At 38.5% G+C, this 12,673-nt stretch overlaps 1 long non-coding RNA gene across 6 annotated transcripts in view; it reads left to right on the top strand.

The window, feature by feature from the left end:
* Positions 1-12,673, top strand: part of LOC122198397 — a 70,215-nt gene that overhangs the window by 28,433 nt on the left and 29,109 nt on the right. For all 6 annotated transcript variants that reach the window (XR_006192961.1, XR_006192965.1, XR_006192964.1 and 3 more), the window contains one exon: positions 11,206-11,266. This is a non-coding gene — a long non-coding RNA (uncharacterized LOC122198397). The remainder of the gene's footprint in view (positions 1-11,205; positions 11,267-12,673) is intronic.

The following is a 12,673-nucleotide window of genomic DNA, read 5'->3' as shown; positions in this document are numbered from 1 at the left end:
ACTCTGACCAGTGTGAGGTGATATCTCAGTGTGGCTTTGATTTGTATTTCCCTGATAATGAGTGATGTTGAGCATCTTTTCATGCCCATCTTTCCAAGGGCCATCTGGATGTCTTCTTTGGAAACGTGTCTATTCATGTCTTCTGCCCATTACTTCACCAGATAATTTGTTTTTTGGGTGTGGAGTTTGGTGAGTTCTTTATAGATCTTGGATACTAGCCCTTTGCAGTGCAGAAACTTTTTTATCTTGATGAGGTCCCAATAGTTCATTTTTTCTTTTAATTCCCTTGCCTTTGGAGATGTGTCCAAGCAAGAAATTGCTGCAACTGAGGTCAAAGAGGTTGTTGTCTTCTTTTTCCTCTAAAGTTTTGATGGTTTCCTGTCTCACATTTAGGTCTTTAATCCATTTTGAGTTTATTTTTGTGTATGATGTAAGAAAGTGGTCCAGGTTGAATCTTCTACATGTCACTGTCCAGTTTTCCCAGCACCATTTGCTGAAGAGACTGACTTTATTCCATTGGCTATTCTTTCCTGCTTTGTCAAAGAATAGTTGGCCATACATTCGTGGGTCAATTCTGTGTTCTCTATTCTATTCCATTGGTCTATGTGTCTGTTTTGTGCCATACTGTCTTGATGATTAAAGCTTTGTAGTAGAGACTAAAGTCTGGTATTGTAATGCCTCCCACTTTGGTTTTCTTCTTCAATATTACTTTGGCTATTCAGGGTCTTTTGTGGTTCCACACAAATTTTATGATTGTTTGTTCTAGCTTTAAGAAGAATGCTGGTGCAATTTTTATTGGAATTGCTTTGAATGTGTAGATTGCTTTGGGTAGTATTGACATTTCAATAATAGTTATTCTTCCAATCCATGAGCATGGAATGTCTTTCAATTTCTTTGTGTCTTCTTCAATTTCCTTCATAAGCTTTCTATAGTTTTCAGCATACAGATCTTTTACATCTTTGGTTAGATTTATTCCTAGGTATTTTATGGTTCTTGGTGCAATTATAAGTGGGATAAGTTTATTTCTCTTTCTGTTGTTTCATTATTGGTGTCTAGAAATGCAACTGACTTCTGTATATTGAATTTATACTGAGACTTTGCTGAATTCATGTATCAGTTCTAGCAGTCTTTTGGTGTAGTCTTTCAGATTTTACATGTAGAGTATCCTATTGTCTGTAAAAAGTAAAAGTTTGACTTCTTTTTTGCCAATTTTGATGCCTTTTATTTCATTTTGTTGTCTGATTGCTGATGCTAGGACTTCTAACACTATGTTAAACAACAGTGGTGAGAGTGGACATCCCTGTCGTGTTCCTGATCTCAGGGGGAAAGCTCTCAGTATTTCCCCATTAAGGATGATATTAACTGTGGGCTTTTCATATATGGCTTTTATGATATTTAAGTATGTTCCTTCTATCCTGACTTTCTTAAGAGTTTTTATTAAGAAAGGATGTTGCATTTTGCCAAATGCTTTTTCTGCATCGATTGACAGGATCATATGGTTCTGATCCTTTCTTTTATTAATGTGATGTATCACACTGATATGCAAATATTTAACCAGCCCTGCAGCCCAGGAATGAATCCCACTTGATCATGTGAATAATTCTTTTTATATACTGTTGAATTCAATTTGCTTGTATATTGTTGAGAATTTTTGCATCCATGTTCATCAGGGATATTGGCCTGTAGTTCTCCTTATTTGTGGGGTCTCTGTCTGGTTTGGGAATCAAGGTAATGCTGCCTTCATAGAATGAGCCCAGAAGTTTTCTGGGCTCTATTTCTATCCTTCTATTTCTATTTTTTTGGAACAGCTTGAGAAGGATAGGTATTAACTCTGTTTTAAATGTCTGGTAAAATTCCTCAGGAAGTCATCTGGTCCAGGACTCTTACTTGTTGGGAGATTTTTGATAACTGATTCAATGTCTTCACTAGTTATGGGTCTATTCAAATTTTCTATTTCTTCCTGTTTGAGTTTTGGTGGTGTGTGGGTGTTTAGGAATTTGTCCATTTCTTCCAGGTTGTCCAGTTTGTTGGCATATAATTTTTCATAGTAATCTGATAATTTCTTGTATTTCTGAGGGATTGGTTGTCTTTTGAGAAGTCTGGCTAGAAGTTTATCAATTTTGTTTATTTTAAGAAGAAACAACTCTTAGTTTCATTGATCTGGGTTTTTTGTGGTCTTTTTTTTAATTCTATATTGTTTGTTTCTGCTCTGATCTTTATTATTTCTCTTCTTCTGCTGGGTTTGGGGTTTCTTTGCTGTTCTGCTTCTAGTTCCTTTAGGTGTACTGTTAGATTTTGAATTTGGGATTTTTTTTCTTGTTTCTTGAGACAGGCCTGGATTGCAATGTATTTTTCTCTTAGGACTGCCTTTGCTGCATCCTAAAGGGTTTGGATTGCTGTGTTTTCATTTTCATTTTTTCCATTTATCTTTAAATTTCTTCTTTAATTGCCTGGTTGACCCATTCGTTCTTTAGTAGGATGTTCTTTAACATCCATGCATTTGGAGATTTTCCAAATTTTTTCCTGTGGTTATTTCAAGTTTCATAGCATTGTGATCTGAAAGTGTGCATAGTATGATCTCAATTCTTTTATATTTATTGAGGGCTGTTTTGTCACCCAATATGTGATGTATCTTGGAGAATGTTACATGTGCACTTGAGAAGAATGTGTATTCTGCTGCTTTAGGATGAAAAGTTCTAAGTGTATCTGTCAAGTCCACCTGGCCCAGGGTATCACTCAGGACCAGTGTTTCTTTATTGGTTTTCTAGATGATCTAGATTGATCTAGATGATCTGTCCATTGCTATAAGTGGAGTATTAAAGTCACCTGCAATTACCACATTCTTACCAATAAGATTGCTTATGTTTGTGATTGTTTTATATATTTGGGTGCTTCCGAATTTGGTGCATAGACGTTTATAATTGTTAGCTCTTCTTGATGGATAGATTCTGTAATTATGATAATGCCCTTCTTCATCTCTTATTACAGCCTTTAGTTTAAAATCTAGTTTGTCTGATATAAGTATGGCTACTCCAGCTTTCTTTTGAGTTCCAGTAGCATAATAGATGGTTCTCCGTCCCCTTACTTTCAATCTGAAGGTGTCCTCAGGTCTAAAATGGGTAGATAGCAAATAGATGTAGACAGAAAATAGATGAGTCTTGTTTTGTTTTGTTTTTTAATCCATTCTGATACCCTATGTCTTTGATTGGAACATTTAGTCCATTTACATTCAGTATTATTATTGAAAGATATGGGTTTAGAGTCATTGTGTTATCTGTAGGTTTCATGCTTGTAGTGATGTCTCTGGTACTTTGTGGTCCTTGCAACATTTCACTCAGAAAGTCCCCCTTAGGATCTCTTGTAGGGCTGGTTTAGTGGTGATGAATTCCTTCAGTTTTTGTTCGGGAAAACCTCTCTCTCTCCTATTCTGAATGACAGGCTTGCTGGATAAAGGATTCTTGGCTGCATATTTTTCTTGTTCATCACATTGAAAATTTCCTGCCACTCCTTTCTGGCCTGCCAAGTTTCAGTAGATAGATCTGCTACTACCCTTATGTGCCTACCTTTGTAGGTTAAGGCCCGTTCATTCCTAGCTGCGTTCAGAATTCTCTCTTGCCAATTTCACTATGATATGTAGTGCAGAAGATTGATTCAAGTTATGTTTGAAGGGAGTTCTCTGTGCCTCCTGGATTTCAATGTCTGTTTCCTTCCCCAGACTGGGGAAGTTCAAGTACATTTGTTCAAGTATCATTTGTTTACGTACACCTTCAGCCCCTTTCTCTCTCTTCTTCTTCTGGAACTCCTATGATACAGATATTGTTCCATTTCATTCACTTAGTTCTCTAATTCTCCCCTCATGATGCAGAATTTTTTTCTCTTTTTCTCAACTTCATCTTTTTCTATAATTTTATCTTCTATTTCACCTATTGTCCCTACTGCCTCTTCAATTCTCGCTGTGACCACTTGGTTTATTTTACACCTCATTTACAGCATTTTTAAATTCATCGTTAATATTTTGTAGTTCCTTGATCTTTGCAGCAATAGATTCTCTGCTGTCTTCTATGCTTTTTTTTTTCAAGCCCAGCAATTAATCTTATGACTATTATTCTAAATTCCTGTTAAGTTATATTTTTTATATCTGTTTTGAGCAATTCTTTAGCTGTAATTTTTTCCTGGAATCTTTTTTGAGGAGAATTCTTCCTTTTCATCATCTTGGCTAGTTTTCTGTCCCTTATATGTTTTAAAAGTTTGTTATGTGCCCTGCACCTGCAAGCACTACTATATTAAAGAGGGGTCATATGCTGTCCAGGGCCTGGCCCTTCAGGAGGTATTTTTTGGAGAGTGTTACTTGCTCTCTGTTGTTGTGACTTTGGTTACTTTATCTCCCCACTCATAGTGATGTTTTGGACCCTCCACCAGATGTGCTTTGATTTGTTCACTGAAGTAGCCCTGGAAAGGAAAACAAAAAAAACAAACAGAAAACAAACACACAAACACACACACACACACACCAGAAACACCAGCCACAAGTAAACAACAGGGTGGAGGCAGTGCTGGTGGAAGAGGCCTTATCCTATACAAAGAGAGAAATGACAGGGGTGGGGAAAAAGAAAAAATATAAATTGACCAGAGAAACCATATGGCTTAATCCAGAGAGAGAGAAAGGAAAATAAAGAAGGAGTTGTAGAACATGTATCAAGAGAATGGATTAAATATGTATGCTTAAACAAACCAACAACCAGAGTAACCAGACTAGAGGAAAGAGATGAGAAGGAGAAAAGGAAGGAAGAATGCGTCTATATAATAAGAACTGTCCAAGAACTAAACCAGGCAATGCAGGAGTGCAGGTCTGGAAGAGGGGCCATCTGGTTCCTCAGTGTCAATCCTGCTCCAGTAGATAGGAAGTTACCAGGTGCAGAGGAGTGTGGTTTGATGTAGGTGGATCCTGCCTCTACTGTGGGCCCCGCTGTCTCATCCCTGAGGGCCCCTCCTTGGTGGTGGTGGGGAGAAAAATGGCGACAACCCAGTGTTTCCTCCACAGACCACGTGTACCAAACCACTCTGTTTGAGCCGTCCTCACTGTGCTGAGGGCACAAATGAGGTGGTTGTCTTGCTAAAACTCCTATGCCCTAGTGCTTGGCTGGGATTCAAACTCTTGCTCCATGGGCCCCCAGTACTGGGGAAGCACCAGTTTGTGCTGCTAGATATGTGGTCTCTGGCTGGCGGATGCAGGCAGGCTTTGTCCTTTGAACGGTTATACCTTCTTCCCACAGCATTCCAGGGAGGGGGCTGCTTTCTCCTACTGCAGACTGCACCCCTGACCTAGCCGCCGAGCCCAGGGCTGGTCCCCCTCCTCCCCAGGTGCGTGATGCTGGCAGGAGAAAGTCAGAAGAAAGTCTCTCAGTTAGAGGCTGGATCTTTCTCTGTCCCTGTCTGAGGTTTTTCTCTCTTCCAAATACAGTCCTATGCTTCCCCAGCCTCTCTCTCTTCCCTTTGTCTCTCCACAGAAGGGGATCCCTCCCCTCTGTTTGTTTTCTCCCTCCCAGTTTGCAATCATGCACCTATGGCCTGTCAGATTGTCCTGGTGGGTCCCTGGAAGCAACTCTTTGCCTCCTGGACTCTTGGGGTTCAAAGTCCTTTGGCTTCAACACTGCTTTGTTTGAGAGGATGGAACCTTGGATCCCCCTACTTCTCCACAATGTTGGCCCTTCTTCCTCTTCTGAGTCTTCTAATTTGTGGTAGATTCCCTCTAGTTAAATTTTATTTCATTTATTCTTGAGCTCTAAATGATCTTTTTTAAAATATTTTTTATCTCTTAGTTGAAGATCCTTTTTAAAATATTTTTTATCTCTTAGGCATATACTAGCTAATATTAGGCAACTCTGAGACTCTGAAGGTCTCAGAGTTCATCCACTCTTTTCTCAAGTCCAGTATCTTTATGACCATGACTCTGATCTCTTTATCAGACATATTACTTATCTCCATTTCCTTTCAATCTTTTTCTGTGATTTCTGTCTTATTCATTCATTTGGAAAATAACCTGTTCTCTAATTTTTTCTAACTCTGTTTCTATGTATTAGGTAGATTAGGTACATCTCTTGGTCTTAGAGTGACCTTGTGTAGAACTCTTGTGGTGCCCAGTAGTGCAATCCCCCTTGGTCATAAGAATCAGGCATCCTAGGAGTGTCTCCTGTGTGAATGGCATGCATCATCTTGTTGTGGCTGTGCTGTGTGATTCCTGTGGGTCTGCTAGTGGATGGGGTTGGTCTTCAGGCCAGATGGTTGCAATGACCAAAATCACATGCTGGGAGCACAATAGGCAAGGTTTGTTCCCTGTGCTGATGAGAAGCCTGACTGAATCCACTGCAGGATCTGTCTGGTGGCCCTGGCACTCAGCCTAGCTGTCTGTAATTAGCCTCTACAATAGCTACAGGTGTACTAATGGGCAGGGTTTCATCCCTTCACAGGCAACAAAGAGGCCCAGCTGTTGGAACTAAAGTATGCTAGTTTCTGCCTCAGGGAAGAAATTACTTTAGACTGGCACTGGTCCCAGCCAGATATACCTTCCAAGTGTGGCTTGGCAGGAGCTGCTTTGGAGGGATGCCTGCCAAAGTGAGGGGCTTGGGTGGAGTTGGTCTATAGGAGAATGCTGGGGTGGGGTACAGGGTGCTATCAAGGTAGATGCAGAGTGTTGGAACTGGTTATTTACATTAGAAACTACAGCCTTGCTCAGATGAAACACTCTTGGATACTCCCCACAAACAGTATTTAGTCTAAATTTCCCCTTGCCATGGTACTTCTTTATATGTTTTTTATGGATAAGCTCCCAGCAGGGACCCTCAGAAGTTGTGCTAATTCTTGTGAGTAAAAACAGATGAGATGAATACATCCTGATAGGGCTTACTTTATTGTGATATCAAGACAACTTCTAAAAACAACTTTGTCTTTCTCGTATACTAGTGCTTTTGAAACCAATACACAACACTCCATCCTAGTGTCATTCAGATCCTTGGGAATTCATGTGGAGATTGAAGAGCAAGTTTCAACTGCTTCAACAGCTTCTCTAACCATTTGGTTTCTCCATTGACTAAAGTTTTCTGAGTAGATGGTGCTGACAGTGAAGGGAGAAGTGGAGAGGTTGAGCTTGGTGATGCCTGTAATGCAGTTAAGTCATCAGTTGCTATAAGGTGACCAAAATGGCAATCCATGGAGGAAAAAGAGGATGTCACAGACTCAAATTAAATTTGGAGCAGAAGGTAGTCCATTTTGGAACACGGGCACAACTGATTTTACAGAGGAATATCTGTAGCTTTACTGAGTATGCTTTCCAAAGTAAGCAATAGAAGAGTATGGCCAATAAGCAGCATGCTGCACTGACCTACTTAATAATAGAGTTGAAGATGCAAAGCAGTCATGCCTGCAAAACACAGTGTCCCATAAATTTGTAATTCTTTCTTGTTCTTGCCACTCAAGGGAAACAATAGTTGTTATGACAATTATTGACACTGTCCCAAGTATTATCATCCTACATTATACTAGCTAACATCAAGCATTCAATGTTGATAAAAGATGTTCTATATGCCTGAAATTTTTACAGATGCATCATATTATGGTCTTTAATTTGTTGTAATATACCTTTTCCTTTGGTCACCAAGTAGGGTTTTATTATGGCAGGTGCCATGATTTTCCCCATATTCTTATGTTTTTTAGTTAATACTTTTCCTGTTTTAGATTCTGGGGTGGTATTAATGCTAATTCCTATCTCTGTAGCTGCCTGCGATACTAACAGTTTTTTCATCCTTTCTATATCTATGGTGTAGCGACTGCCACCTTCCAGATCATTTTAGTCCAAGATTTCATATCTAGATTGTTAGAAAGCAACCTAAGCTTTTGCTTAAGCCATGATACCTTTCAATTGATCCAGGGACAGTTGGGTTGTAGAGTAAGAGGAAGTTCCATATTATGCCTTGTTCCTTAGCCCATTCTTGATTAGCTTTTATGTGAAGTAGGTGCCCTGATCTGATTTTATGATGGTTGAACTACCAGAGCAGGGAATCCAGATTTCTAAGGCTCAGATGGTGGATTTTTTTATTATTTCTTCCACAAGGATAGAGTAATTGATGTGTATAAAATTGTTGATACACATAACTTATTCTCTGATATAGGCTAGCATTCCATGTAATCACTTTGTATAATTTGGAAGGGTTTGTTGTCTTTGAATGTATCTGGATGATTCATTAATGAAGAATCAATGAATGAATCCTCTAAGCTTCAAAATTGTGGCAATTACATCCCTTAATTTTAAATTAAAGGTATTTTGTGGATATATACATGTTTCTTTTCTCCAACAATGTTCTAGTGCCATGTTTGCCAGTATGACCTGTTTGGTGATGTGCCCATACAATGATCCTATCCATTGGCATATCTGTGTGTCCACATTTTATGTTCCATTGTCCTTATTTATGTATGATTATGTTTTGAATTGATTTCATCCTTATCCATGAATCGTTTTTTTTCATAAATTTAGGAATCTTTACCTCTTTAGTTTTCCTAGTGAGTTTGTCTACTTGGTTATTAAATTTGGTAACTTCATAGTTGTCCTTCTGATGTGCAGAGATGTGTGTAACCAATATGGAGATGTCATCCAGTGCTATTTTCTGCCATATGTCGTCATTACCCCATACGCTCTTACATCCTATTTCCCAGGTCCTGCCATGACCTGACCAGAGAGCTAGCTATATGATTTACCTACCATCCTTGGATCCAAAAATTACATACCTCGTTGTGACTTTCCTTAACAGACTGTTCAATTGCCAATTTTATAGCTATTAGTTTAGCCATAAATTGATGTTGTGCTGATTCTCCCAAGCCTGATTCTATCCTGGTTTGTCCATTATTAGTCATTCCTCTACAGATTGACTGCCAGGATATTCTGTATGATGGTAAGAAAGCTGACCCATCTAAAATCACGCACTGTTGGGACACTTGGCTGGCTCAGTTGGTTGAGTGTCCAACTCTTGATTTTCAGCTAAGACCATGATCCCAGGGCCGTGGGATTGAGTTCTGCATTGGACTCCATGTGAAGCATGGAGCCTGCTTGAGATTCTCTGTCTCTCCTTCTTCCCTTCTCCTCCACTCATGCACATTCATATTCCACCTCCCTCTCTCTCTCTACACACACACATATATATATAAATTTATATATGTATATAAATTTACTATATATATAGTATATACTATACTATATATATATACACACACACACACATATATATATATATATATATATATATATATATATATATACATATACATATACATATATATAAAGCAAATAAAAGCATGCACCATTGACTGCTGTGGTCCCTATTACCTAACCACTTGAGCTTACTCCTCAAAATCCAGCAAGTCCACTATTGGCATTGCTGAGATTTTTTTTAGTTAATGCAGGTCAACTTTTAATCTGTGGCCCCACTCAGATATGTACCATTGTTATTTTATAGCTTTATAGTCAAGAGTACTTCCCATCTCTTTGTAAAGGTCTGCTTTATCTACTACAGAAGGGTTTTTTGGAGTTTAAGTGTAATTGGTTTATTTTCTTAGTGTGTATTTTCTAGGGCCTTGTAGAATGTTTAGGTGAGCCTTTCAATTGGTTGGTGTATGTTCTCAGACAATGGGAACTCCTTAGTGTAAAGCCCAGTTGGGTAAAACTTGGGAGTTCTGTGGTGTTTCGGTCCACAGTGATGCTGCTGCAAACTCTCCTGAGTACAGGCACTCTAATTTGTATTTAAAGTCCTCATTAGATGATGCCAATGTGTTGAACATTCTGACAGCATTTTTCAAATACAGGCTGTCTTGAGTCTCTAGCCATCTAAATTCTCTACTCATCCTATTTATTTCATGAATGTGTTTTAATATTATCACCAGAAGTGGTATGTGCTATACCAAATATCCAAACAGTCCTATCAGTTTCTGAGCTGCTTCTTTTGTGGTAGGAGTCAATTCACAATTTATATTGTTTTATGACTGGGTGTGTGTTTTTTCATGCCTCCAGAGGACTAAATTTTGCCTAGCACTTTTACTGTAGTATGTGGACCTCACTTGGGTCAATTTCCCATTTTCTGAGTGTAAGGAATTAAATTAATTCTATTTTGACCCTAATGTGTTTTTTCTAGTTACCGCCATAAATAAGGATGTCATCAATATATAGGAAATACTGGGTTTTTGCGTGTGTTTTCATCAAAGGCCTGGATGTCTTGTGTTGGAACATTATAGGCTATTACTGGACTGCTAAGGTATCCTGGTGGTAGCCTAGCAAACTGATACCGCCTGCTTTGCCACATAAATGCAACCATGGGTTGGCTCTCCTCCTCAATTACAATAGCAAAGAACATGTCACATAAGGTCTGGATGTCACGGTGATATTGGTGACCTATCACCATGTCATAAAGTCTAGATCCAGTGGTGATACTGGTTATGATAGTGCCTATATCCCAGAGTGCTGCCTCAGTTTGGGGAGACTGAATTGTAAAAAGGTTTCTTAGTTCTGAGGGTAGCCAGTTGAGAAGATGTCTAGATCCCAATTTCAAGGCATCTTAGATGGAGTGAAGGCAGCAAGTCACAATCAAATGATCTTTCTGGTTTGCAGGTTAAATGTCTGTGGTGATCTTTGGCCACACAACAACCAGTAAAAAATTATCCATACATATGCTGTTCTGGTGGTTTCTCTGGTCCCATCCAAGTCATTCATATTCACTTGCAATGTTTAAAAAGAATGGGAGATAATCAGAAATGTTACTTTGGAAAGATGTAACCAGATTTGAGATACTAAAATTAAGGATCTAGTCTAGTTTACAGGTAGAACAAAGTCAATTAATAGAACTAGAATCTAATATCTAAAAGTTCATAGTTTCAGTCAAAACATTTTTTCTCTCTACAATTACCCCCATTTCTATCAATTATAACCATTAAGACTAATTTGCAAATAAGGCTAGTTTCAATGAACTTAGCTTGATTATATATAAGTGCAGTGAGAGTCATGATTAATCATATAGGATCTTTTATATCTGCTTTGGTGGAACTTTTCATAAAACATCTCAGGTTGAATTTTTAACAGGGTCTTGAGGCTAAGAAATAAAGCAAAATACTTGCCATCATGCTTTGCCTGCAATACCTATGGATTTAGGTTACTTCCTTTTTTAACAGGGTCCCCAAAATATCCTGAGGTTCCTGCACCTGCCTGGAAGTGGCCCTCTTTACTTACCTGGTAAGAATGCTGAAAACCTGTAAGCAAGTATCACACTATTTCCAAGGTACTTTATTGGCTCCATAAAGTCAGTATTAGTTGCTTAAAGCTGTCTAGTTATATCTGAGCCTATGCAGATCTCTCTTAAATATGACATTCCAGTCAAAACCTTAGTTAATAAAACCAGTGTTCCCAACTGTCCTGTTATAAGGAAGACAGATTCTTATGGCAATATATTTGTATATGTTCAATAAGTATATAAGAATACTGAGAGTTTCCAAATTCTGGGGTGATCAGGTAGGCAGAGCTTACAAAGGTATAAATTACTATATTGCTGAGGAAAGGTTTTCCTATATCTGGAAAAAAAAAAGATGAAAAAACAGTAGTATTTCGGGGCATCTGAGTGGCTCCGTCACTTAAGGGTCCATCTCTTTGTTTTGGCTCAGGTCATGATCTCAAAGTTTATGAGTTCAAGCCTCACATCAGGCCTGCACTGACAGTGGGGAATCTGCTTGGGATTCTCTCTTTCCTCTTTCTCTGTTCCTACCCCACTTGCATTCTCTCTCAAACTTAAAATTTTTTTTTACAAAGCAGTATTTCAAAAAATAAAAATCCTAAAAATTTTCAGTTTATTCACTCCCATTCATAATTAATTTCTCTTTTTGTTTTATTTGAGAGAGAGGGAGAGAGAGAATCTCAAGCAGGCTCTGCACTGACAGACACAGGGCTCCATGAGATCATGACCTGAGCTGAAACCAAGAGTCTGCGCTTAACCAACTGAAGCACCCAAACACCCCTGTAATTAATTTCCCTTGATCTTGACCTTCTGTTACTTTTGTGAAGCCATCAGTTTCTCCAATAGAGCTGTGTAAATTCTTAGTTCAACGGTATGATCTTAAGTTATGAGACCGATATTCTAGGTATTTATCAGTCTTTTTCCTGAATCTCCTTGAAGATGAAGCACTATTGCAAAAGCATCAAAGTAAAACAATAACTGCAAATGACTTAAAAATGGTAATGGTTAATGATTTGACTAGAATTCATTACAATGCAGGGGCACTGGGTGGCTCAGTGGGTCAGGCATCCAACTCTTGATTTCAGCTCAGGTCATGATTTCACGGTTTGTGACTTTGAGCCCTCAATTGAGCTCTGCACTGTCAGTGCAGAGCCTGCTTGGGATTCTCCGTCTCTCCCTTTCTCTCTGCCCCTCTGCTCTCTCTCAAAAAGAATTTAAAAAAATCGTTACAATGCAATTGACAAGGAGATTTAATCATCACAGAAATAACCAATACTTCAAGATAATAACTAGAATTACAAGTGATAACATAATAAATTTCTAGGAGTCTCACACAATTTCTAGAACAATTATATTTATGGAAATATAATCTAAGAAGGTTTAGCATCACTTACTTGACAATGATTCCCATG

The sequence above is a fragment of the Panthera leo genome, chromosome C2, assembly GCF_018350215.1.
Source record: "Panthera leo isolate Ple1 chromosome C2, P.leo_Ple1_pat1.1, whole genome shotgun sequence".
NCBI lineage: Eukaryota > Metazoa > Chordata > Mammalia > Carnivora > Felidae > Panthera > Panthera leo.
The sequence above is the reverse complement of the archived record's forward strand: the minus strand, read 5'-3'. Positions and strand labels throughout refer to the sequence as shown.